The sequence below is a fragment of the Podarcis liolepis genome (assembly GCF_965112155.1).
Source record: "Podarcis liolepis genome assembly, chromosome: 9".
In the NCBI taxonomy this organism is placed as follows: domain Eukaryota; kingdom Metazoa; phylum Chordata; class Lepidosauria; order Squamata; family Lacertidae; genus Podarcis; species Podarcis liolepis.
In genome coordinates, this window is record NC_139564.1 from 59,210,678 (window position 1) to 59,238,526 (window position 27,849).

Genomic DNA, 27,849 nt, shown 5'->3' on the forward strand with positions numbered 1-27,849 from the left:
CCTTTCCTTGTTTGAACTGACATATTAACAACCTTTGGGCTTATGCTCAATCCTAACACTTACTGCCTAATGAAATAGCCAGTGAAATATTTATTTGAAAATATTTCACTTGTGGATCAGGGCCAGTTGTGGATCACTTGTTTAATAGTGACTCGTTCTTTCTGGAGACAAGACAAATGGTCAGAAATATCCCTCTTCAAAACACATGGAGTTCAGTGTGTTGGCTAGTACAGTTTGTTACTCCTTCAGTGAGGCACATTGGAGATCTAGACTCATCCCAAATAGATAGTGATGAGTGAGCAGGCAATAGTCATCTTGTGATAGTTAGAATTTGGCATCTCTTCCCACCCCTTTTACCACCTTAACTGAAACCCAGTAAAGAGCAAACATGTTTATTTTTTATCACCAAGCACAAAACTGTCCCACTCTTCTAGTTAAATTTTAGTCTATTTTAATGTATTTAGTAATGAAATCACCAATTTCATCTAGAAATATCATCAGGTGGAAAATCCTAATTTACATTGTTTTCTTCACCTAGTACACTTACATATGTTTTGCTGGGATCTATACAGAAACAATGAATTGCAGTTCCAAAAAATTGACCTCCTCCTCCTTTTTAAAAAAGCTACATTAGACTAGCCAGTTAGGAATTTGTCATTTTAATCTATGTGTTTAGCAATATATATCAGTGAAGCTTTATTAACGGGTCCATTGTTACCTTGGATAGCAATCTTCAACATGCTTAGTAGGAAGTATTTACATTGAATTTAGTGACAGGACTGACCTCCCCATCTCTCTCTCTTATACTTTCCTTAAAATGTCTATGAACTATAATGTCATCTACTCTTCAGTTTAACATGTGAACTAACTCTTGAGTAAATTCTTTTAAATAACAGTAATTTGCATTGGAATCCCATTGTATGTGCCGGGATGTGTGATTGAAAGCGGGACAATCCCTTAATAGGTTATAATTTTAAGTATCATAATTTAGGGCAGCACGACCCCATCCTTCTTGCCATTGTGCGTCAAGAGAATATCCAAGAAAGTAGAAAAATTGAAGGGTTGAAGGGAAAGGGCCTTCACTACAGCCTTTTAAAAAGCAGCAATTGTAGGTCTCTTCTGGAAGTTTTAAATAGCTTCTATGTGTACAATATGGCATCTTATGTTCAGAGAGGCTGAATATTGGAGAGGACAGATAACTATTTGATGCCAAGCTGACTTACTCTACAAAAACTCACTAAGTGTCACTTTGTTTTAGGAGCAGATCCATTCATCTACACAGGAGCGCAGTATGATCCAAGAACCTTGTGCTAATATACGGTGAGTTTGTTCATCACACCAGCTAAGCCTTCAAATGTGTAGCTTCTAATTTTGATCTTATGATCTGCCTTAGTTTACATAACTTCAATGAAAATGTTCTTGTAGGCTTGAAAGTTAGATCTGAAAGTTAACTTCTAATTCTACTGATTTTAAGTTTTTAAAGTCATTTTTAAAATTCCATTCTTATGCAGTTTTGCCATGTTCGAAATGAGTTCAAACTTTTTAATTGTGTGTGTGCACAGCAGACATCAATGGCATACGGTATCTAAATAATCTTGACACCATGGAAGACAAATCTTCAGTAAACAAATTCAAAGGGACAAAGCAAGAAGACCCAAATTTACTTTGACAAGTACATTAACTTCTTTTAGCTAGTATTTTTGACCTCTTGACCAGAAGACAAGAATGCCAGATGGTACTGCAGGTGCTGAATCAAGAAACACCGTCATTGGCCCTGATCCACAAATCTTTGTGGAGAAGTACAGATTGTGTGCGTGATAGAGAACACAGAGTTTATTATGTGGAAATCTGTCAAACCAATGGCTTGTGTGGTCAACGTTGACAACACTGATCAAGAAAGGGAAAAGAAGGTGCTTCTGGCTACATCATGAGTCAAGCTAAGCAGTTGGCCCCTTATCTCTCTCGCCCTGACCTAGCCACTGTGATCCACGCGACGGTCACCTCCAGACTGGATTATTGTAACTCGCTCTACGTGGGGCTGCCCTTGAGACTGACCCAGAAGCTCCAGCGGGTGCAGAATGCCGCGGCGAGACTCCTTATGGGGTCTTCGCTGCGAGATCGCATTCATCCGGTATTATACCAACTGCACTGGCTCCCGGTGGAGTACAGGATCAGGTTTAAGGTGCTGGTTTTAACCTTTAAAGCCCTATACGGCCTAGGACCCTCGTACCTACGGGACCGCCTCTCCTGGTATGCCCCACAGAGGAACCTACGGTCTGCAAATAAAAACACCCTGAAGGCCCCAGGCCTCAGAGAGGTTAGGCTGGCCTCAACTAGAGCCAGGGCTTTCTCAGCTGCGGCTCCAATCTGGTGGAACGCTCTGTCACAAGAGACTAGGGCCCTGCGGGACCTGACATCTTTCCGCAAGGCCTGCAAGACAGAGTTGTTCCACCAGGCCTTTGGTCAGGGCCCAGCCTGACTCCCTCCTCTGGCAACCTGCACAGAACTTTGCTTAACGGTTGCCATTAATTTGATTTTAATTAATTGTTATAATGAAATGTTTCAGAATATTAGATTATTTGATTGTTTGATTGTTGTTAGCTGCCCTGAGCCCGGCTTTGGCTGGGGAGGGCGGGATATAAATAAATATTATTATTATTATTATTATTATTATTATTATTATTATTATTATTATTATCAATGGCGGTGGGAGGGCAACGAGGAGGTTCAGGCAAGGGAAAGCCAGGATTTATGAGGCAGAAATCCTGGCAATGTTCCCCAGTGGGGTCTCGGGAACTCACTGCATCCTGCTGTGGTGCTCAAGCCCGTGTCTGTCAACTTGAAAGGCAGAACAGGTGTGGCTTGGGAGTGTGTCCCTGCCATGGACGAGCCTCTGTCTCTGGCATGATTTGTGGTTGTTTCCTCCATAATTCGGACAATTGATATCAATCAAGAGGCACTTCTGGACCGACATATGCTAATGGGCTGCAATCAGCCAGCTGCCTAAAGGACTGGGATTGGCTCTTTGAAGGTATCTGAATGTTTTCTTTGAAGCTTGAGAATCCTTACAACAGCTGGGGAAGGAGGGGGAAGGACAAGGCTTTGTGCTTTCTTACACTTTCTTACTTTATTTAAAATTATTCCTGGACTGTTGTTGGAGGAATGCAGTGGCGGACAAAAGAATGAACTGGTGCTGAACAGATGTGGCAAAGAGGCTGAATTTGAGAAAAGATCTGTGCCGAGGAAGAACTCCAGAGCAGAATTTTAATGGCCGAGTTTGGAAACACACTCTGAGTTATTTGTGGCTGCAGCTCATATGCTAGTCTGTAAACAGCGGAAAGAATCTCCCATGCTAATATGATAGCATATGAATCATAATCCAAGACAAGACAAAACATAAAGGGACAAGAGAAGTTTTACGTTTTGTTTAAAAAACAACCCTCACACCATCCCTTTGATGCTTCAATCCTGCTCTGTTTAATGTAAACCAGATATCCACATTACATCCAGAATTAGTAACTCTGTTTTAATGTCAGTTTATTATCCAGTAACTTGATCCATAATATGACCCTCATTAGTTAACTTGGCATTCAACCAGAGTACCCCATTTTGGATGCAATCGGGAACTCTGGTTTGCACAAACCAAAACTGAAGCACTAAAGCTCACCACAAATGAAGGACAAAAAGAGGTGAGGAGCAAGTCCCAGGAACCTGCTGCCCACTCCCAGCTTAATAAACTATGGTTTATTAGTAAACTATGGTTTATTAAGTCAGGAATGTGACATCTGAAAAGGCTCATTGTACCCGAGGTGTTATGCTGTTGTTGTCATTATGGCTATTCATGGATGCACTGGACAGCAAACTATTTTTTAAAAGGTGTGCAAAGATTAAAGTCTGTAAAAACAAGGAATCTCTGGTTCTTTGATGTGTCCACGGGGTGCATAGAAACCGCAAGTTCCTGCATGATGGGAAACTGTGAACACATCGCTCACTGATTCATCTCCCTTGTCTGCCCATAGTTCAAAAGAAAATCTCTGGTGGTGATTTACTAGACAGCATCGCTGGTTCTGAACTACAGCCAATTTTCCTGCAAATTTTCACCTGATATGCATGCAACTTCTTCCTTCCTTGAAATTTAATTGCCAGATTTTCCATCCTTCCATTTCAGAGACTTATAGTTTATGGAGGCATCCATTTAAATACTAAAATTAAGGTAAAGGTAAAGGTACCCCTGCCCGTACGGGCCAGTCTTGCCAGACTCTAGGGTTGTGCGCTCATCTCACTTTAGAGGCCGGGAGCCAGCACTGTCCGCAGACACTTCCGGGTCACGTGGCCAGCATGACAAGCTGCATCTGGTGAGCCAGCGTAGCACACAGAACGCCGTTTACCTTCCCGCTGGTAAGCGGTCCCTATTTATCTACTTGCACCCGGGGGTGCTTTCGAACTGCTAGGTTGGCAGGCGCTGGGACCGAACGACGGGAACGCACCCCGCTGCGGGGATTCAAACTGCCGACCATGCGATCGGCAAGTCCTAGGTGCTGAGGTTTTACCCACAGCGCCACCCGCGTCCCTTTTAATATTAAATTACTGTGACATATAATCACAAGGAAACTCCAGGAAAGGAGTTCACGCTTTTCCAGCCTAGCAGGGTTTTGGAATATGGTGGTATCTGCTGCGATCCTCCCTGGCCCCTCATTGGGCTTGACTCTGCCCATCTGAATTGTGAAGCCACAGTGAACTGATTTAATCTCCTTGCAGATAAAGCAAGCATTGAAAAGCACCATCTGCAGCGTATCAGTAGTGCACAACAGTCTAAACCTTTTAAGAAGAAAGAAGTAGGGTTATTAAAGCCCAATATCTGCAAGGAAAAGAACACTGCTGCAGAAAAAGCAAAATTTAACGAGTAACTAAGTTCTGAACTAAATCCAGATTGATTTAGCAAATTAAATTATTTAAGCGACCAGACTTCTCCATTAGCACATTCATCTTAATAGCACATCACTGTGCTAGCCTGAGTTTCTTAGCCATTCCCATAATATTACTATTGCAATTTTTTACAGTACCTTAGGGATTTGTAGGTTCCAGCAGAACAAACTCCCTTAGCGATGACTTCTTACTCTTATGCTTTTTAATCTGATCCAGGAGTAGAATGTGACATGGGAAATTTCTGAAGGCATAGATCTTAATGCTTTCCACCTTTAAAGCTCCTTTGTGGAACTGGGTTTGCAAATGACTCCTTTTAAAATAGTTCTCCCGGTATTTCCAGTGATAATTTAATAATGGGGCCAGAATGAGAGATCCAAATGTGGGGTATGCGTGTTTCTTTCTAGTCAAAGCAGAATATACCCAGTATAAATAGTTACAGCTGATAAATCTTCTAGTATCATCTAAGGATGGCTTGCGATCTTAAGAACAGAAGACAAGCCCTTCTGGGTCAGACAATGAGCCACCTGCCCTAGAATCCTGTTTCTCACACTGAACAACCAGATGCTTATAGGAAGCTGACGACATAAGCATGATACAGTGGTACCTCGGGTTACATACGCTTCAGGTTACATACGCTTCAGGTTACAGACTCCGCTAACCCAGAAATAGTGCTTCAGGTTAAGAATTTTGCTTCAGGATGAGAACAGAAATCGTGCTCCGGCGGTGCAGCGGCAGCAGGAGGCCCCATTAGCTAAAGTGGTGCTTCAGGTTAAGAACAATTTTAGGTTAAGAACGGACCTCCAGAACGAATTAAGTACCTAACCCGAGGTACCACTGTAACTGACTCCTGAAATATAAATATCTGTCCAGTTCTCTCAGTTTCTCTCTCTCTCTCTTTACAATCTTAAATTCAGTTCTCTACATTTTTCAGCAAAAGAACCCCACAAAACCAATTAAAACCCTAATGAAAATTTATCCGTATTCTAGCACAGCACTCCATTGTCTCTCAATTTCCCCTAATATAATGCATTTATGACATGTTATTTTCAGTAATAGCTTCATTTTATGCAACCTTTCCCTCAATATTTGAATTTTTGTAAGCATTGGTTGGGGAACTGCCCCACAAAATTGAGTTAAGTGTGAATGACGAAGCGTAGCTATGTTTCAATTCACATCATGATGTGATTTGAAGAGAGTGTTGATTTGAAAGATATGGCTTTAAATGCAGACTGAATTGAATTTCCCCTCCATCCCTAGTTACTGAGGCTGTGTACACACTCCTATTTACTCTGCATCCAGTGTGCTTCCATCGCTGGCTTGGGAAGCGGTGTACACACATTAGCTACAAACCATAACTATTCTGCCATTTCGTAGGAAATTCTGCATTACATATTTCCCCCCAAAGCAACTTCAATTAGAATTGAGGAAAATAATGACTTAGCTGTGTTTTCATAGAATCTTAGAGCTGGAAGGGACCCCAAGGGCTATCCAGTCCAGCCCCCTGCAATGCAGGAATCTCAGCTCAAGCATCCATGACAGATGGCCACCCAACCTCTGTTCAAAAACCTCCAAGGAAGGAGAGCCCATCACCTCTCGTGGGAGTCTTTTCCACTGCTGAACAGCTCTTACTGTCAGAAAGTTTTTCCAAATATTTAGTTGGAATCTCCTTTCTTGCAACTTGAAGCCATTGGTTTGAGTCCTATCCTCCAGAGCAGGAGAAAACAAGCACCAACAGAAGTATAGAGGGAAGCAATGGTACCACTCTAAGGCAGAATAGAGTGGTACTATTACTTCCCTTGATCTGGACGCTTTACTTCTGTTGATGCAGCCTAGAATTGCATTAGCTTCTTTTGCCGCTGCATCACACTGTTGACTCATGTTAAGCTTGTGGTCCACCAATATTCCTAGATCCTTTCAACATGTATAGCTAGGAAACCAGGTGCCCCCTCCCCATCCTATATTTGTGCATCTGGTTCTTCCTGCCTAAGTGCAGAACCTTACATTTGTCCCTATTGAAATTCATTTTGTTAGCTTGTGCCCAGTTCTCCAATATGTTAAGGTCATTTTCTGCCTTCTGTGGCATTACCTACCCCTCCCAGTTTTGTGTCATCTGCAAATATGATGAGCACCCCCTCAATTTCTTCATCCAAGCCATTTATAAAGGCATTAAACAACAACAGGCCCAGGACAAAACCCTGCGGCACCCAACTTGTCACTTTTCCCCAGGATGACGAGGAACCATTGATGAGTCTTTGGGTCAGTCAGTCAACCAGCTACAAATCCACCTACTTCAACCTACATTTTACCAGCTTCCTCACAAGAATATCATGGGGGACTTTGTCAAAGCCTTACGGCAGGCATAGGCAAACTCGGTCCTCCAGATGTTTTGGGACTACAACTCCCCTCACCCCTTACCACTGGTCCTGTTAGCTAGGGATGGTGGGAGTTGTAGCCCTAAAACACCTGGAGGGCTGAGTTTGTCTACGCCTGCCTTACTGAAATCAAAATACACTATGTCCACAGCAGGGCCCATTACTTACACCATAGGACCCTACACAAGACAAAATACTGTTGCTGTATGTAGGTTTTATTTTATTTGTTTTTTATCTTATATTTTGGAAATGCACATCCAGGTGTTTCTTTTTCCTTTAATTTTTTGGGGGCCCCAAGAGCTTATACGTAAATCCAGCACTGCTTATACCCGAGAAAAGAGAGAGGAAGGCCTTACTTCAATGTCAGGGAACTGACATCAGAGCGAGAGGCGAAGGGGAGGCTTGCAGATTATGCTGACGAAGGACCCAGCAGTAGGGGGAGAAACAGCTCAGTGGAGGGGGAAGCTAATCAGCGCAACACCAGGGAGAAAGGGGGGCAGATGGGGGAATCGGAGGGAGGGCTCCAAGACTCTTCACTGGATATCAGTGAGGAGAGCCCAGGTCCTCCGCTGCCCACGCCCTCCCTGCACAGAAGACTCCTGCGCAGTGAGAGGAGGAGGAGACTGGGTGTCAAACAACTTTTATGTTGGAAGAGGTTCAAGAACGCCCACTGACGGATTCTGCCAGCGACTGAGGCAGCCGCGATGAGCAAGGGCTGTGTAGTCAGAAAGGTTTAACAAGGCAAATTAGCCTAGAGAGGCACCAGTTTACACACGAGTAACTCATAGCCATTACATTCAACTTCCAAGTCTTTCTTTTTGTGTGTTCGGAACTGTTCTCGTGCAGAGTATAGGGTTTGTTTTTTTAAAATATTCATATGGAATTATCCTAACAATCCACACGGGGATGAACCGGGATGCCCAAGTGGAAAACCATTGTGGGACAGATTTGCCCATCCCCTACATAGGACCTACTTTTATATCTTTCTTTCCAAATCAAATCTCCTAATTTGCGGCCCATACTTTAAGGACTGCTGCCTAGGTGTTAGGGTGTGCACAATAACCCAGTTTCAACTTAGCATCTGTAGGACTGTCTTATGGCTCTTGCTTCCAAGATAACAGCAAGATATCCAGGCTCGGATCCAGCCGTAGTCATCCTGGGCGATGAGTCAAAGGCGACAGCATGTGGCACAGTATCCAAGCGCACATCAACAGATGCATCCAGGCATTTCGATGAGGTCTGGATGAGAATCAAGATGTGCATCCGTCTATGCACATCTACATTTAAGCTAGCAATGCACACAAGATTGCTGCTCATGTCTATGGATCAGGGCGGCACTTTGTAGCTATTGAATCTGAGAATTGTAGGAAGTGCTTGTAGGAAGTGCTCCAGTCTGTGTAAATGTGCTTTCCACCATAGAAAGCATGGCCAGAAAGACCAGGGTGGGTAGTGACTCTTTGTGCCATATGAATCCATTTTTTTTTAAAAGGTAGATTGGTGCAGCCAGTCAGATAGGAGATGAAATTCTAACACTTACAACAGTTCAGATATATTTTGATCATTATGCTGACCAATTAAGAAAATTAAGTTCTCCATGAATTTCAATAAAGGATTTAAAATTAAAATAAATAAAAAATTAAGTTCCCCATGTTCTGCAGCAATTTGCACCCTTGTTAAAAAAAGAAAATATTCACATTTTGGTGTGAATATCTCTTCATAAACATATTTTATATGCAGTTTTGAGTAATGTACGCACCCTCCCCTTAAAAAATGCATCTTTGCATGTCGTTTTCATGAATATCTTCTTTTTATGCACACTTACTTTAATTTTATTTCATAAAATCAATACATTCCTTGATTGTAAAAGCATCAGCAACCTGCAAAGCGATTTACAAATTTTTGTAAAATATGGTTCTCTTAGTTAGAGAACTGCAGTGCAAAATTTGGATCAGCGTGAATTTTGTCTTTCAGCTCACATATTATTTTTTAAAATGTGGTTTTTGACAGATTTGGCTTCAAATGTGCCTTGAACTGAATTTCCCCTCCATCTCCAGTCAAGCGGTCTACACACTTGGGCATACCTCTCCATTCAGGCAAACAAGGGAGATTCCCATAATTTAAGGGGCATCTCAGCCAGGCGAAAGCACTGGAGGATGGTGCAGAGGAAGGCCAATGAAGGGTATGGCCTGGGAAGGAATCATGGCCAGATAGGGAGATGGGCTCCCCCATGTCAGTTTTAGCTCTTTGCAGCTTCTACAAAGATACAGAACCGAAAGCACGTAAATCTGCAACTTAAGCAACTGAAAATGTTTTTGTTGTTACTATGAGGAAGGCCTGGGGTGGGGTGGGGGCAGGGAGGTAAATCCAGCAGACTTAGAAATAATTGCTCTCTCTTTAGTTCCATATGATTTCAAACTCCATGCAATATTTAAGAAGCACTGGGGAGTTACGTCTGATAGAAAGTGAACACTCCGTGCTGCTAATTAACAGCCAGCGAACTAAAGCAGGCGGCTTCCTCCCAGGCGGCTATCAGTGGAATCTGTAGAGACATGACGAACTCCAAAGGCTTGCCTGACACAAAAGGCAGAATAGCTTGATCCTTGCAAACTTGAGGGCCTCTCTCATTCATATACCAACCCACACTTATTCCTATAGTCAATTGCATTTTTAAAATTGGCACCCGTTAGGCCAGGCATGGCCAAACCTGGCCCTCCAGATGTTTTGGGACTACAATTCCCATCATCCCTGCCCACTGGTCCTGTTAGCTAGGGATGATGGGAAAAGCATTAGGCTTTTCTGGCACCCTCAAAGGTCCTGGAGAGCATTTCAACTATCATATACAGTGGTACCTCAGGTTAAGTACTTAATTCGTTCCGGAGGTCCGTTCTTAACCTGAAACTGTTCTTAACCTGAAGCACCACTTTAGCTAATGGGGCCTCCTGCTGCTGCTGCGCCGCCGGAGCACGATTTCTGTTGTCATCCTGAAGCAAAGTTCTTAACCTGAAGCACTATTTCTGGGTTAGCAGAGTCTGTAACCTGAAGCGTATGTAACCTGAAGCGTATGTAACCCAAGGTACCACTGTAATAGCTTGGTCATTTGGAAATGTTAATGAGATGGATCTAGAGTTCATCATGATTCTCTTGATGCCTGTTGATTGCAGTGGGTGTATTCTAACTGTGACAAAATCTGGATGCAACCCAGGGTGGTTTTATGAATCCCTACCTGTTTGGGTGTCACATTCCAGCAAACTCTGGTCACATAGCAGAGAGAAATCAGCAGGACTTGAGTTAATCTCATTCACATGTAATTGAGAGCAAGTCTCATGGAATTTGTTGGGACTCAGGCTCCATGGTTTGTTCTATTCTTGCAGCGGGACTTAGTTGCAACAGCTAGCTTTTGCTAGACTGCCCTGAGCCTTCAAGAAAAGCCAAGCAAGCAATCTAAATAGATTAATATTTCAGAAATAAATTAAATGACATCCATATGTTAAATGAGCCATGGATAATTTGCTTCTAGGTTCTTTACAGTGCAAGCCTATGAGTGCCTAGTCAGAAGTAAGTCTTGTTTTAAGATGAGAACTTTGTCGAAGAGTGGAGTTTCTTTTGGGACTATTTGAGAACTATAGTCAAATGAAATCATGAGCAGGATTCGAATAATAGGCAAGGGAAGGAGCGTAAATAAATGATTGTAATATAAGTTATACTACAACGGAAAATAAACAGCAGATATGGTAGCAGATAAAGGAATACAACAGGAACATCATGGATGTAAGGATGGGAAGTCAAAATGTAATGAATTATTATACTGAAAGTGAATTGAATAATGTCACATCTTGTGTAAAACACGCATATACAGACATATATATGAAGTAAGTATGAAACTAAATAGGACTTACTTTCAGGTAAGTAGGCATAGGGTTGCAGCAAATAGAATGGAAGGAAAACAGTGGACACTTTATACTAAAGTGATCAGTAGGCACCCACCAATTAATTATCTAAATGTTTGCCTAGGTGATCCCCGCCCCAAGCAGAGCATGTATAATTTCAAGGTGAAAATAAGGTTTTTTAAAAATATCTGATTTGGCTAGTGCCTTCTGCTATGGATTCCCCACAGCCCAGTAGGATTTAACTTAACGCCTTGTTTGATCAGCGTTTATACCACACACACACACACACACACACACACCAAAAGCAGCCCTCTCAAACTCAAGGCTATAGATTTATTTATTTTCAGTAACCAGTTACACTTCTTAATCAGTAATTTTTAGGTTTATCTGACACCAGTTCTTTTTTCCACTGGGGGTATGCAGGAGTACGCATACCCCTAAACATTTTGTGAATCTTTGTACTTTTGTCCCTTTACTGTATTTATTTTCCCCAATTTGAGCTATAAAATGGTGATTTTCTTGAGTCAAAATGAGAGTACCCCTAAATATTTTTAAAGAAAAAAGGACTTTCTTACATGATAAACTACCAGGCTTGAAGGACTGTTTTAGGCCTCTCATCTGTTTGTTACTGTCACTGAGAGTTAGGGAGGTATTAAATTGTAGAAATTGCATAAAATGTATAAGCTTGTATGAGACTTCGTTTAAATAGAGCCCCCAAGCTTTCTTCCCAGCTTCTTCCCTAAGGGCCAAAAGGGTATGCTTCTATGCATTCAGAGCGCTAAGTTAAATAAATCACATAAAAGCAATAATAAATTATAAGACCAGGGGGAACAATAAAAGCTAACTAAAACTATGCACCTAACATGTTGCTAGGGTGGACTGACCTTGGTTCCACCTCTGTGTGGAACCCCCTAGAACAGGTTTCAAAGGTAAGGTGTTATGAATGTCTCAGTCTTGTGAAAGGCTTCTTCAGTTGGAGTTCACAAAATATGGAATCTATGCTACACCTTGGTAGATTGATTTTATCTCTTTATTTCTGAGACAGCGAGTGCCTTTTGTTATGGATTCTCTGCAGGTAGGATTTAGCCAAACTGCTTATTTCATCAACTACTAGGTCAAGTGTTGGAAATAAAACCAACAATTTTGTTTTGTTTGTTTCACTGACTGCGAATCTGTGGTCTTTGTGGGTTGTTTGCTGACTTGTTTGAACTGGTATATTGTGATCTGGGTAGATTTTGAGTAATCTCAGCCTATGCCAAGTGAATGCCCTGGCCTTGGCCAAGGTATGAATGGGGTTAAGTGTATGTGAAACCTCTGGATGAGTTGGGTGGATGGAGGTTGGAAGCTGGCACAGAAATAATTTGGGGTTTCCAAAGATCCGATGTTCTGAGAACCCGATATCTGGGCTATGAAGGCAACTATCACTTGCTGCTTGCCCCTCCCCTCAAACATATTGATTAGCATTCAAAGGAATACGGATTTTGGTTTCACTATCATGTGACATGTTTCTCCTCTCACCAGTGGACTCTAGGCCATCTTACGCATTTCAAAAAACAACCCCAGCTTTGTTACTGTGTACATTTGACAGAAAAATCGAGCCAATTCCAGATCTCTGATAAGTGTACTGTACATTGGTACCTCAGGTTACATATGCTTCAGGTTACATATGCTTCGGGTTACAGACTCCGCTAACCCAGAAATAGTACCTCAGGTTAAGAACTTTGCTTCAGGATGAGAACAGAAATTGTGCTCCGGCAGCGCGGCAGCAGCAGGAGGCCCCATTAGCTAAAGTGGTGCTTCAGGTTAAGAACAGTTTCAGGTTAAGAACAGACCTCTGGAACAAATTAAGTACTTAACCCAAGGTACCACTGTATAATGGTTCCATTTGCACTTACACATACACATTGCTGCAGTTGGTATGTGTGTGATACTTGCTGCTGGGCACCCATCCTTTGAAAACCTACACTGCTCCTGTTTAAATTTGGTGTTTGATCACAGGAGGTTGCCTTGAAATTTTCAGGTGCATGTTGCAGTTCAGAAGGATTCTTACATACCTTTGCTTGCAGTCTTCTGGCTGCTTATACCAGCAGCAGCTAATGTGGTGCTCTTCAAACATTTTGGACCACAATGCCTGTCATCCTTGGCCATTGGCCATGCTGGCTGGGGATGATGGGAGCTGTAGTCTTCCATCTAGAGGCCACTAGGTTGATTAAAAAGGTAAAGGTACCCCTGCCCGTTTGGGCCAGTCTTGCCAGACTCTAGGGTTGTGCGCTCATCTCACTCTAGAGGCCGGGAGCCAGCACTGTCCGCAGACACTTCCGGGTCACGTGGCCAGCGTGACAAGCTGCATCTGGCGAGCCAGCGCAGCACACGGAACGCCGTTTACCTTCCCGCTGGTAAGTGGTCCCTATTTATCTACTTGCACCTGGAGGTGCTTTTGAACTGCTAGGTTGGCAGGCGCTGGGACCAAACGACAGGAGCGCACCCCGACGCAAGGATTCGAACCACCGACTGTGCAATCGGCAAGTCCTAGGCGCTGAGGTTTTACCCACAGCGCCACCCGCGTCCCTAGCTTGATTACTCCCTAGCTTATAAAAACTTCAGTAGGACAAACGTGAAGCATGTGGTTTAAGGTCGGCAACCTTAAGCCGAAATGAGAGATTACTTTGGTAGCTCGGTGCCTCGAGTCTGTCTACTGGGAATTCTTCTTAGAAGGCATAATCTGTTTAAATATAGCAAATGCTTATCTTTACTTTCCCTCCTCATCTGAGCTTTGAGCATATAATTATTTATTTGCTCTCTCTTTGCCCTTCAGCAACTTCTGAGGGCGCCGTGCCTGCACATCTAGGTTAGGAATGAGGTGGAGATGGATAGAAACTATGGCCTCAATGGAGGTAAGAAGTTTATGCTTCTTGGAGGTCAAGGAGCTTATGCTGTCAGATCCTGAAGGTGAGTGACCAGGTCACCAAGAGAAAGTCCTGAACATTCAATGGCTCTGCGGAAGAGAAAATGTTAGCCAGGTATAGCTTGTCATGCAAAACTTGCTGACATTCCCAGTTCTATGCAACTGCTTAAAGGGCAGGAGCCCCTCGTTGACATTTTCCCCCCCCCCCACCTGGCGACCCTATCCTGAAGAGACCCCCTCTGGATTTGTTGTAGGAGGATCTCTCCCTACATTCCTATGGACTACTTAAGAAAAATCCCACCTGATTCTCCACCTAAGAATCAGGTGGAAGGAGGTTCATTGAATGTTTGGTAGGAGTCTATATACATGGCAGGGGACGCGGATGGTTAAACCACAGAGCCTAGGGCTTGCCGATCAGAAGGTTGGCAGTTCGAATCCCCGCGACGGGGTGAACTCCCATTGCTCGGTCCCTGCTCCTGCCAACTTAGCAGTTCGAAAGCACATGAAAGTGCAAGTAGATAAATAGGTACCACTCTGGCGGGAAGGTAAACGGCGTTTCCGTGCGCTGCTGTGGTTTGCCAGAAGCGGCTTAGTCATGCTGGCCACATGACCCGGAAGCTGTACACCGGCTCCCTCAGCCAATAAAGCGAGATGAGCGCCGCAACCCCAGAGTCGGTCAAGACTGGACCTTATGGTCAGGCGTCCCTTTACCTTTACTTTATATACATGGCAGTTAGTCTGTGTTTGACAGGTTGTACTGATGTGTATTACACCCAAACAAATTTCTCTTTCTTTCTTTCTTTCTTTCTTTCTTTCTTTCTTTCTTTCTTTCTTTCTTTCTTTCGCTAGGCAGGTGTGTACTTTAGCCCTCCAGCAGTGAGAGACCCAGCTGTGCATCTCTTCTCCTTGATACTTCAGTTTTTGACTTGTGTGTAGCTAGCTTACAAACAGAGAGAAGAATGCTATACATTGGTTGTGGCATTTCAGGGTCTTTGCAGAGTATTTTAATAAAACGATGGCATTTAAACACAATTGAAGTCTCCTTCCCCTTCCTTCTCTCAGTACACATCACAGTGCAACCTTCATGCTCCCTTCCCACATATCTCAATGATTTGCTTCTTAGGAAAGCCAGATATTTTCAACATTATTTTTCTGGAGCGTCATTGCTACCTTTTCTGACTCTCCTTTAGGTTGAAAGTTATGGAATCATTGCTGAGCCTTGAATACCATGTAAAAAACTGTATTTTAAAAACCCATTGGTTGAAGCTGTAGGCTTAAAAAAAATAGCCATTTTATTAAAAGCAGAGTTTCAATTTCAGAAAAGCAAGTGTCATGTTTAAAAAAAGGGTTTTCCAGCTAATATAACATAGATAAGACATACTATTTGGAAGTTCAACAGCTTGCATAATAGCAGTGCAATCCTATACACATCTGCTCAGAAATAAGTCCCACTGAGTTCAGAAAGACATACTCCCAGCCCAAATAAATGTACTGGAATGTGTGTGCATCAGTTATATACATCTCCATATCTTAAATATTATGATATATCATTAAAAGGTAAAGGTAAAGGACCCCTGACAGTTAGGTCCAGACGCAGACAACTCTGGGGTTGTGGTGCTCATCTCGCTTTACAGGCCGAGGGAGCTGTCCTTTGTCCACAGACAGTTTTTCCGGGTCATGTGTCCAGCATGACTAAGCCACTTCTGGCGAACCAGAGCAGTGCACAGAAATGCCATTTACCTTCAAACCAGAGCGGTATCTATTTATCTACTTGCACTTTGACGTGCTTTCAAACTGCTAGGTTGGCAGGAGCTGGATCCAAGCAATGGGAGCTCACCCCATTGTGGGGATTCGAACCGCCGACCTTCTGATCAGCAAGTCCTAGGCTCAGTGGTTTAACCCACAATGCCACTTTATGATATATCATTACACACACCCAAATCCTCCAGCCACCATCCATGCAAGCAAGGTAGATGAAACATGGCACAATTATATTTTTTCTAAAAGTAGTAGTGGGAAAAATAACAACTCACAAAACTCTCCTCCTGCAACATTTCAGAATAGTATTGCTGTCTAAGCGATGCTGGATGGGACTGATTAGATTTGTAGCCCAAAGCATCTGAAGGGCACAAGGTTGGGGGAAGCTGCCCTAGAGAGATAGGATTCAACATTCTCTGTTGAGCAAGGAATATGCCATGGACTAGTTACATTCATGGACTAGTTGCATTCTAGGGGTTACTAAGATTCCAAACATTGTACCAAACAAAAACCACTGCGCTCAAGATCTCCATACAGCCAAAAGGAGAGATATATTGTCCTGACTATTGTCCTATACAGTAGTCTTACCCTAGTGAATCATTAGTTTGAGTGGAGAGGTGCTGGCATATATTTATTTTGAGAATTCAAGACTGTAGGATTTGTTTATTTGCACAAGTATTAGCACATTACTATTAATTAAAGATTGTTTTGAATCCAGGCTTAAATAGCTTGCTAATTGCCTGCTTGGATGGCAATTAATGGAGCCTGAAGCAAAACATAATATTTTCAATAGGGAAGTTTTGAACGTTGAATGTTTTTGTATATGCTGGAAGCCACTCAGAGGGGCTGGGGCAACCAAGTCAGATGGACAGGTACAAATAATAAAATTGGTATTGTTGTTATTATTATTACAGTACAAGACTTGAAAAAAACCATCACTTTCATTGTCTGATAGCACATTTGTTAAATAATTGAATGTAGCCTGTTGGTTACCAAGGTTGAGGTCTTAATATTTATCCTCCATTAAGAAGCCCAAGAAATGTACTTATGGGCAGGTCTGCCTTATTAATCAGATACCACTCTATCCTACCATGAAGCAAATTCCTCCCCTTTTTGAGATGGGTACCGAGGCTTGAAAATTTCCCATCCAGAAAACTGAAAGTTGCAATGGTTGAGTATATGAGGAGTTGAATTTTTTTTTTTTTTTTTTGGTAAAAAAAGAAGCATTTCTATTGAGCATAATAGATTCAGACATTGCAAATGAAAATAAGAGAATGTTCCTTTATGCAGCATCTGCAGCAAGAATACTAATTGCAAAAAACTGGAAAAGTGAAACAGTACCAACAAAAAAAGAGTGGCAAAAGAGATTTTTTTTTATTACCTTGAATTGGCAAAAATGACGGATGCAATTAGGCGATAGTCTAAACAAAAATTTCAAAAAGAGTGGGGAAAGTACAGATTATTAAAAAAACAACAACCAGTGCCCTCAAATTAAAACCTGGTCTTGCTTCGAATAATTTTTGCAAAACAAAACACGGTTTACAAATACAACATATGGAAAAGGGTAGAAAAGACGAAATGAGAAAGAAACAGTTTATCAAGTTTAAAATCAGACCCGTGTTGAGGAGGAAGGAAGTCTATTAAAATAGAATAAGAACTAACGATTGGATAACATAAGTCCGTGTGCAGATACTTGCGGATTTATGGATATATATTTATAATTTATTTTGTGTTTTCTTTTGTAGTTTGTTTTCTAAGTGTCGTGTGTGTATGTGCTGTAATAATAAGTTAATAAAAAGCATTTAACAAAAAGAAAGGAAGGAAGGAAGGAAGGAAGGAAGGAAGGAAGGAAGGAAGGAAGGAAGGAAATTGCAATGGTTGAGAGGTTTTTTTCCTGTCTCTTGGTGGGTAACACATGATTGCAAGATGTTCTACTTATGGCCATCTGCCAAAATTTTGGTGGAAATGGCATTGGGTGGAGAAACAATATGGGGTGCCTTGTGGGGGGGGGTATTGAGAAGGAATACCAGCTCCTGGCCCAAGTTTGGATGGGATTGGCCTGGCATCACTCATCTCAGGTTACCAGCTGCATTCCAGTCATGTGGCACAGAGGTCCTTCTGTGTTGGTGAACTGCCACTGCATTCTCCAGAAGGCAAGCTGGGATGGTGTATTGGGCTTTAGATCAGAAGTCTTAAAAGGTAAAGGACACTTGACAGTTAAGTCCAGTCGCAGACGACTCGGGGGTTGTGGCGCTCACCTCGCTTTACTGGCCGAGGGAGCCGGCATTTGTCCGCAGACAGTTTTTCCAGGTCATGTGGCCAGCATGACTAAGCCACTTCTGGTGCAATGGAACACCGAAACCAGAGCAGCGCACGGAAACGCCGTTTACCTTCCTGCCGGAGCGGAACCTATTTATCTACTTGCACTGGCATGTTTTCGAACTGCTAGGTTGGCAGGAGCTGGGACCGAGCAACGGGAGCTCACCCTGTCATGGGGATTTGAACCGCCGACCTTCTGATCGACAAGCCCTAGGCTCAGTGGTTTAGACCACAGCACCACCTGTGGTGTATTGGGCTTTAGATCAGAAGTCTTAGGGGCTAACAAAACCTGACCCAATGCCATGGCAACCCTGCTTTCCAAAGTGCAAAAGTGCTGGCTTGTTTTCACCCACCCCCATGTCCTGGGTGTTATTTATCCGCCTCCCACTCAACGCAGGAGGCGGTGTCCATAATACCCCTGACACACAAAATAGTACAACAGAACACAGAGGATTTTTTTTCTTTTATGTGAATAGCTTTCATTATAGTGCTTCCATTCTTCCCGTTTTACAGAACACACAGAGATGTGGAGAGGTATGCCGTCAGAGCCAAAACAAAACAAATACAGTCTATTTAAATTATTTTAATAAGTACGAAAAAGATAATATTTAGCAATATTCTGTGTGGGGGTTAATAAATATTCTTTTAACAGCAAGCAGAGTGACACATTCAAACATTGGTCAAGTTATTTCTTTTACATTTTTCATGAAAGCAATAACTTTCCCCCCAGCTAAACAAGGTCACAAATTACAGAATATTATAATCCCACTTTGTTTTTGTTTTTTTGTTTTCTCCTTAACTATAGAACACTTAAAAGTGAACTGCCATCCAGAGATTTTTTTAATGACACTGATGTTCAAAATTACATAGACTACATTTATCATGCAGATTTTTTTTTATTGTGCAAGTGTTTAATTTGTGTGTGTTTGTGTGTGTGTGTGTTTCTTTAGAAAAGCAAACAATTCACCACTGATGCTCCTTTTTCACTCATCAAAAAAATCAAAAAAGTCTCATCAGGGTCACGTTTTAGGAGTGTCCCTGGACCCAACACTGCCCCTGGATGCCCTGGTCATAGTGGCTATGAATGTGAGTACTTTTCCCTAGATTAGGGTAGTGCCTTAGTGGCAACATTTTCTGGAAAAGTCAGGCCTTGTCACTATCACACATGGGACAGTTATCCACTGGATCACAGCAATGCACTCTACATGGCTCTGCCTTTTAAGTGTGCTCAGCTCACGGGAGCTACTAGATCACTAACTAGGGTGCATTATATGGAGCCAGTAACTCCTAGATTGCACCATCTTCTCTGGTTTCCAATTTATCCCCCAGCCAAATTCAAAGTGCTGGCTTTGACCCCGAACAGCTTGGGTCCTATGTAACTCAGATGGCATTTGAAAACAAGCTGGCTATAAACGAGGCTTGCTCAACTTTTGATCTCACCAAGGCAAGCAGTCCACCAGCTAGGCATGTTTTACAGAGTCCTACCAGTGGTTCAGTGAATCTGTATTTGCTGTCAGCAAGGGACACAGAAAAAGTGGGCTTGTCACACATATCTGGCAGGCCAAAAATGCATGGCTAGTGGATTGCATTTGGCTTGGTGGGTCAAAAGTTGCCAACTTCTTAAGGTATGTTTGATCATTTGTTTGGCCTAGAGAAGCCACTTTATCCATATCACAAACCTTGGTTTTGATGAAGCCAAATGAATTACTATTCAGTGCTGAACAGAAGTCCCATCAAACTTTCCCTTGTTTTCCTTAGCAGTTGGCTTTTTTACCCCCAGAGCATATATCTATACATGTATCTTTTGATGAATAAATAAATTCCATGTTGCATTCTGTGCTGAAAGCTAAATACTGTAAACCCATGACTGCTTGATACAACTAACATGATAATCTGAGATAGAATTGCCAAAAACAAACAATTTCTTCTCTAATTCTGTGTTAATTTAAACAGATATGATAAAGAACTCTATCAAGCTAGATCAGGCATAGGCAAAGTTGGCCCTCCAGATGTTTTGAGACTACAATTCCCATCATCCCTGACCACTGGTCCTGTTAGCTAGGGATGATGGGAGTTGTGGTCCCAAAACATCTGGATGGCCGAGTTTGCCTATGCTTGCACTAGAGCTCCTCTAGGCCAAATATGTTTAAAAACTAAATATTACAAAAACCTGAATTTAGTGCAATCCTGAGCACCTTGAACACAAGTTACATGAGTTGCAGGCCAACAGAATGGTGTGACATTATGCAACAATTAACATTTAAGGTGTATGATTAAAAAAAACCAAGTTACAGAGCTTATTATAAGTGCACCAGGAACTGCCCTGTGATCTTCGGATGAAGAGCAGTACACAAATTTAATAAATAATAACAAGCCATCTTGCATATTTTAAAAAACACATTTCGTAACACTTTTCAGAAGTACTAAATCAAGCTATGGTGCACATCAATCTCTACATATCCCTAAATGTTTGTTTTTTTAAAAAGTCAGTTAGCTGAATTAAACTGAGGAAGGAGGAGAGACACAGATATAAGATGTTTCAAAGTAAATTAGTTTCTTTAACTAAATCTATGTTGACTGAATTCAAACTGGCATGCCCATTGACTCCCCAACTCCCATCTTAAAGGCTACCACACTATGTTTTGCGGCACAGAACCAGTGCAATAAATCATAAATGATTAGCCACATGGAGAAAGTTAATACGCTTTCCTGTATCTGAGAAAGAGAATGACAGAAGTGTGCAAAAGAACCAGGAATGAAACCTACATTGACAGCTTGAGTGGGAATGCAAGTGGAGCATATTCCAGACAGGCAAATGCAAACACCCAACTGAGTCTGGAAATATCAGTTTGCAGAGGCTTCAGATTGGGGTAGTTGTTACGGCAAAAGCCTATAAACATCCAAACGCCAAAACCTCAGCACAAATAAGCTCTATGAGCAGTTAGCAGCCCATATTATTGAGAGAGAAAATGCATCCCAGACTAAAGAAAGGTGTAATTCTGGGTTGGTTCACAAACACCTGTTCATCTAGAAGACATGAATGAGGTGAGGTCACAGGAAACACAGTGCTTTTCAAGTGCTCTTTAAAAGTTACAAGGAGCACTGATTTTCTGGCAGAGTTCTAATTCCATAAGAAAGACGAACATATCTGGCCATTTCCATAACCTTGTAGGCCTTTAAACATTACAGTAGCACTGTAAGGGGTTTCCATGGAAAAGTGCTTCCCACAGTCTGAATGGACTGTTTAAATGACACCTCAGATACAGAATGATCATGTGTATGTGTAAATCAGCCCTAAGTTTCACTGAAACCAGCAAGACTTTCACACCAAGTCTGTACATATTTATTCATAAGTATTCCATTCAGTTAAATGGACTCTTCTTTCTATAAAAAATACGATTTTAGCATGGATTCACCTACACGTGGGTAGCTAACCCCATCAGCAACCATTTATAGCACAGTTGGGTTTGTCTACCCACACAGATGTGGCAAATCATTCGAAGAAGTAGTTTTTCCTTGTGGATTTTACTCTAGCCAACAGCAACTTTAATTTTCATCTTTCCTAAATCCTGGCTAGCTCCAATAACTCAAAACTGCCTAGTTTCAGGTTCTTAAAAATCCGGTTGTAAAATAATTTTCTGTTGATCAGATATCTGGGTTTAGAGTCAACAACGTCTGGAAAAATAAGATAAATGAACCAAAAGGATATTGTAAGAAACTGGAACATTATTAATTTCAAATTAATAGTGTTCCAATGGAAGACACATTGGCCAGATCCACAAGCCACTTACAGTGGCAAAACCCCATTTCTTTAAACAGGATTACTCTAAAGTAAATGTGGTCTGGTTTGCAGCTATTATAAGGCTTCTGAGAGAAAATGCTCTACATGTTTCAATAAGTAGATGCCCTTTTCTGAGGACTCCAATTAACAGTTTCTCTCAAGTACATTCTTCTTTTCTCAAGTAAACATACAACAATCTACGGCCAGCAACTACTCATTTTACTTTTCTGCAAAAGAAAACAAGACCTTATTTATTCATTCATGACATTCCTCCCATTAAAGCATTTCACAATTTCCCACTCAAATTCAGATTAAACACTAACCCTGCTTCACTCTCTTATAAAAGCTATATCCATTAAATCTCTCAGTCCAGAATCATGTCAACTACCCATTTCCATCACAAAGAGCACAGTTTCCGACTGCCTTAGTATAGCAGTGTTGTGTTCTGCAGGGAGTGCTCTGTGTAGCCAGAGGGCCATTTCATACATAACACAGTAATAAACCTGGGCCTCTCACCCAGGGAACACACAGCAGGGACAGTTGCCAGTCTCTGCTCTAACAAGCATACCTATATAGAACACATATTTTCAGATATTTATTTTCCACAATAACACCTTATATTTTGAGTTGTACATTTAGGTGTACTCATTTAACAATGTGAAGACGGGGTGTGTGTGTGTGTGTGTGTGTGTGTGTGTGTCTGTGTGTCTGTGTGTCTGTGTGTATGTGTGTGTAGTGCAATTAGGCAATGTTAGATTCTGGACTTGACGGGGGTCACTTCAAAATGTGCTTCACCAGCCCTGCTGCTCTTTGAGGCCCTTCTAATCATTCTGCTGAGTTGGACACTGGGTGTCAGCCCCAAAGTCCTGAATTGATGGCATCGCTGCGGAACTATGATTCAGAATAGTGGATTCTGCAATCATCACAGCAGCAGCTGTTCCAGACAAGATTTTAACTGCCATACAGATGTTGAAGACACAGAGACTACTTTGCATCAAGAACTGCTAACTCTAGCCTTTGACCAGCTATTAAAATTAAATTAAATTTCATTTGCTATTGATCAATATAGTTGAACCTAATGAAATCCATGCGAAGTTCTCACCAAAGGTACCACCACATCCAACAATTTCTCCCTGCAACCTTTTCAACACAGATGCAAAATTCAACAAGTAGAACTGCCACTATTCTATTGTTGCAAGGGGTTGCATTTTTTTCAACTAGCAGAGGAGCACCACAAACCCACTAAGCAGTTTTTATTTAAGTGTTGGACAGGACAACATTTACCCCCCCCCCCGAAATGATAACTAAAATTCTCTCTGCACAAGGCAAAATTTCATGCAACCTGAGATAGTTTAGGAGTCTGCTAATTCTGAAATTGCAGCAGGTACATTAGGATTTTTTATTTAATTTTAGTATATCTTGTCTTATGAGTTTGACTTCTTTTTCCCAGATTTGGATTTAATATTTGTTCTGGTAAAAATGAAATAGAAGTTTCGGGGGAGAAAGCTTAACTGCAAACAAGCTAAAGTTGTAGCAGCTGCGGCATTTTCACTTTCTCTTTCTGTTATCAGAAAAAGATTGCACCCAACAAAAATTATAATATGTACCATACATTGCATTAAGGAATTAAATTATGTGCCAAGCTAAAGAATAATGAGTCAAGACACAAAATAGGTTCACTTTCTATCTACTCTAAATAAACCCAAAGACCACATTGTACTTCTTTTTATGTGCTCAGAAAAGCACACAAATCGGTCTCTTCCTTGATGGTCAATCTACTGAACACTATCCTAGCTCCCTGTAACTCCTAGATCACCTACATTTTCAGATTCTCCCATTAAAGGTTCCCTAGATTAACTCTCACGTTTTTCCTTCTCCCCTCCCCTCACTTACACTCTGATCCAACTCACAATTGTGTACCGATGCAGCAAAGATGGCCTGCACATACAAACAAGGCTTTATATCTAGACTGTCCTTTTGGTTGCAATCCTAAAAGTGTGCAGTTTGCACAAGAAGGATTGACACCAAGCACCTGGACAAGGAATCCTCTGAAAACAGAAAATAAAACAGGAGATCAGAGTCATGGCTCAGTGTTAGAGCACTTCTAAGTTTCCAGGCTCAATCCCAGATGACTCCAGGTAAGGTGAAACCCTGGTGAGCTTCTGCCAAGTCTGTGTAGATAATAATGGTTTTGATTGCTCAACATAAGGCAGCTCCTTATCTTTCTAATTGGCTAATAAAATTTTCAACTGCCTGCTAACACTTACCATAGTCTTTGTGACTTAGTGCTACGTAGTGCAATGCTCCCACTGAAGTCATTCTTAATTCCTTCATTGGAGCCTCAATGCTACTGATCCAATTGCCAATACAGAATTATTTTGTATCCAATTGTAAATGTTAGCATCAAGTGTGACCCACAATACAGCTGTGCTGATAGGATTCCTCAGCAGTGCAGGAAGCCCAGCCTAGCAAACCAGACACAGGTTTGGAAACACGGGGCCTAGCAGTCATTGCAACAACTATCAATGCTTCTGTGGCAAAGACAGACCACCATAAGCTCATTGTGTTTGCCTCAAAATCAGAGCAATACAAGCACCCATATTGCATTAATTCTTTGGATTACTAGGCACAAATTCAAGAAGATTAACTAATGATGGACAACAACACAGAGGGACTGGTCATTGCTACTATGACATATTGCCCATCTAAAGTCCCTAACCTTTGGATCTAGGAGCAGGCAGAGGCAAACTCGGCCCTCCAGATGTTTTGAGACTACAATTCCCATCACCCCTGACCACTAGTCCTGTTAGCTAGGGATGATGGGAGTTGTAGTCCCAAAAGATCCGGAGGGCCGAGTTTGCCTATGCCTGATCTAGGAGACTTATTTTTTTCTGTTTAGGGTTGAAACTTTAGGCTAAATACTGGGGGGAGATAAAAGGCTGCCAAGGAAAATAAACAGTACGTCTATTTAAGAGTGCATTTATAACTTGAATTTCATGCTCAATTAAACAGAGGCCACTTAAAATTGATACCGCTAATCATTTTAAAATAATAACCAGAGAATAATGACAATGGGTAGAAAATAGTTAAAATCATGTTCATATGAAAAACTAGGAGGCAGGCTAGATCCTATGCATTGCTACACATGCAAACAAGCGAACCTAGCAGCAGTCAGAAAAACCCATTATGATCCCTGTGCCAGAACAATGTTTTTTGGGGGAGGGGGCCCTGACCCAGCATGGTCATGGTCAGTTGAAACTGATCCGTGTGGCACTGCCAGATATAGAAGAGAGTTTTATCACAGAAAGCTAGTAAGGCTGGAAGCAGATGATAGGAGATTCACCACTCCTCACACCTGAAGGTGAACTAATATTACTTTAATTGCATACTAAGTGTGCATATTCACCTGCTATCATCTGTGTTCACATGTTTCTTTCGGTGTTTCGAAAATATGCAAAAACTTGTTTGATCGAGACGATAGCGATCAAAATGAAACGAAGTATAGCACAGGCAACAATGGTTCTATCATGCAATCTCCAACTCTCTCTCTCTCAAAAACACACACACACACACACACACACACACAACCCCCCCCCCCCCCGCAAAAAGCATTATAATCTTTCTCTTGCTTTTGAGAATGGCTGCAAAGGTATGAAAAGGGAGGGGAGAACTAATTAGCTAGGAGCTAGTAATATAACCACCAAAATTACTACATAACATACATTTAGAAAGTGCTGGACACAGTGCCATCCATATGAGTGCAACTGTCCTTATCTATATCCTATTAGAATGCAGTCACAGTTCACAAGCATCAGCACCGGACAGACTGACATCATTTGCTCTGTGCAGGACATAGCTGTAGCTCTGTAGTTGCAGCCAGCACTGGGCCACCACTACAGCTACCCATAACTTGAGAATCAGGGTATTATTGTTGGATTTGGAGGCATTAATTTTTCCGTGAGGTATGCTTTTGCTAAAAACAACGTAACAATTACCGCCTCATCTATTTGAGTAGGAATGGGATGGGTATAAGCATGGGTAGGCAAACTAAGGCCCAGGGGCCCAATCGCCTTCTAAATCCATCCTGTGGATGTTCCGGGACTCAGCGTGTTTTTACATGAGTAGAATGTGTCCTTTTATTTAAAATGCATCTCTGGGTTATTTGTGGGACATAGGAATTCATTCATTCCCCCCCCCCATAGTCTGGCCCCCCACAAGGTCTGAGAGACAGTGGACCGGCCCCCTGCTGAAAAAGTTTGCTGACCCCTGGGTATAAGCAAAGCTATGGTTTGTGCCTTTGCAGTGAATCTACTAATATTCTATAGTGTTTATTATTATTATTAGTGTAGATGTAAACTACTACCACTGATGGGGACATACTACAGCACTGGCTGCCCATGTAGTATCGAATTTACAAGGTCCTTAACAACTTGGGTCCAGGATATCTTAAGGACCAGGTGATCCTTTATATCCCTGCCCAATCACAAGGGATCTTGGGGAGAGTCTCTGTTGGTGGTCCTTCATGGCCCAGACACACAGCTTGTAGCTACTAGAAGCTGTGCACTCATTGCTGTGGGCCCAACTCCCTCCCAATTTACAATTAGAGAGGGCCCTCACCTTGCTGAACTTTAGGTGCATGACAAAGACTTCCTTATTCCAGGAAGCTTTTAAATGTGATATTTGAATTTATGCTCTGTTTAATGATGGATGTTCATGGTTTTATTCTCTGTCTGGTTTGTTTTTAAATACTGTGTCCTGTTTAGAAATGCTAATGAATAGGTAGTGTGTGAATGCCTTAAATAAAAATAAATGTTTGCAATAAACATTCACATTTAGCTCAATTATTTTTTTATGCATGTTTTCTTGGAAATAAGTTCCATGATGTTCAAATGGGCTTACAGTTCCAGCTAAGTGTGCATAGGATTGTATACTTAAGTCTTCAGACATATGACAGGCTGTATGAAATAGTTCTGTTTAAGTCAACATTCCTAGCTTTGACTTCTGCCTGTTTCCAACAGTTCTGACAACTGCAACAGGGCGAAGATAGGTCCCTTTGTGCAGACTGAATTTGCAAAACGAACGGTTATTCATAAATAGGAATTGCATTTTGCATGTATATTAACACTGATCCAAAGGAAGAACAGGAGAAACCTACTTGATTCTGTAGGGTTTTTTATGGGTCCACTGTTCCTTAAGAACGTGTGCCTTACTGAGTAACCAATGCTAAACTCATCCCTCTGCCAATTTCTAGAAGACAAAGTTCTGATTTTATACTGTTTAAGAGAAAAACATCTCAGCTGTCCACCTCGATTACATGTAACATGTAGGATGTAAAATATAGTCATTGGCCTCCTTATTTCAAGGCCCAGTCCTATGCGGTACTGAGAGCTGTCAGCTCCCATGGTAATTAAAGAGATTGAAAGCACATAGCGTTTGGCAATAAAAGAGCTTGCACACCGCACACCAGCAACAAAGCTCCAATTATTACGTTCCTGGGTGCTCTCACAACCCACTGACCACAAACTCTGGATCTCCTGTGCTCTTTGTAGTGGGAAGAAAGCAACAAATGAACTGGGCTGTTATCATATTACTTGGGTAAATCGTGTCTCTAACCACCTGGTCCACCCTTAGAATGAAATCTGAATTGGGTAGCCAAAAAGAGAGGTGTCACAGCCAACAAAATATGGTAGTTATTTTCTTCCCCCGACAAGCAGCAGTGGGCTTGTATATGCCTGATATTAATACAGATTGAGAATTCTCCCAAGAATGTAATGTTTAAACAGGACAAGAACTGATGAAGATGGGCCTTGTTTTAAAGTCATGCTGTCAGAGCCCTTTGCCAAAATCAAAGATAAAATTGAATAAAATTGTCTATATTACTAGTATTTACAAGTGCTTTAC

General features: G+C 41.7%; 3 long non-coding RNA genes across 6 annotated transcripts in view; 2 read left to right on the plus strand and 1 right to left on the minus strand.

Annotated features, from left to right (window-relative positions):
* The window catches only part of LOC310686413, a 202,397-nt gene extending 176,891 nt beyond the window's left edge, over nucleotides 1–25,506 (plus strand). Inside the window, exons 2-3 of one of the 2 annotated variants that reach the window (XR_014515876.1) lie at nucleotides 20,721–22,642; nucleotides 22,685–25,506. This is a non-coding gene — a long non-coding RNA (uncharacterized lncRNA). Of the gene's footprint in view, nucleotides 1–17,341; nucleotides 22,643–22,684 lie in introns of those variants that run through there. The other variant, XR_014515877.1, reaches the window with a different exon arrangement.
* The window catches only part of LOC310686473, a 209,427-nt gene that overhangs the window by 85,038 nt on the left and 96,540 nt on the right, over nucleotides 1–27,849 (minus strand). The gene's annotated exons all lie outside the window — the stretch shown is intronic.
* On the plus strand, nucleotides 609–16,992 carry LOC310686433. Of its 3 annotated transcripts, none has more exons than XR_014515906.1 (4): nucleotides 609–1,320; nucleotides 9,306–9,573; nucleotides 14,001–14,134; nucleotides 16,763–16,992. It is a non-coding gene; the product is annotated as an uncharacterized lncRNA (long non-coding RNA). The 3 variants fall into 3 exon arrangements; XR_014515907.1 differs by lacking the exon at nucleotides 16,763–16,992 and adding an exon at nucleotides 14,940–15,255 and having other exon boundaries at nucleotides 14,001–14,079; XR_014515908.1 differs by lacking the exon at nucleotides 16,763–16,992 and having other exon boundaries at nucleotides 14,001–14,470.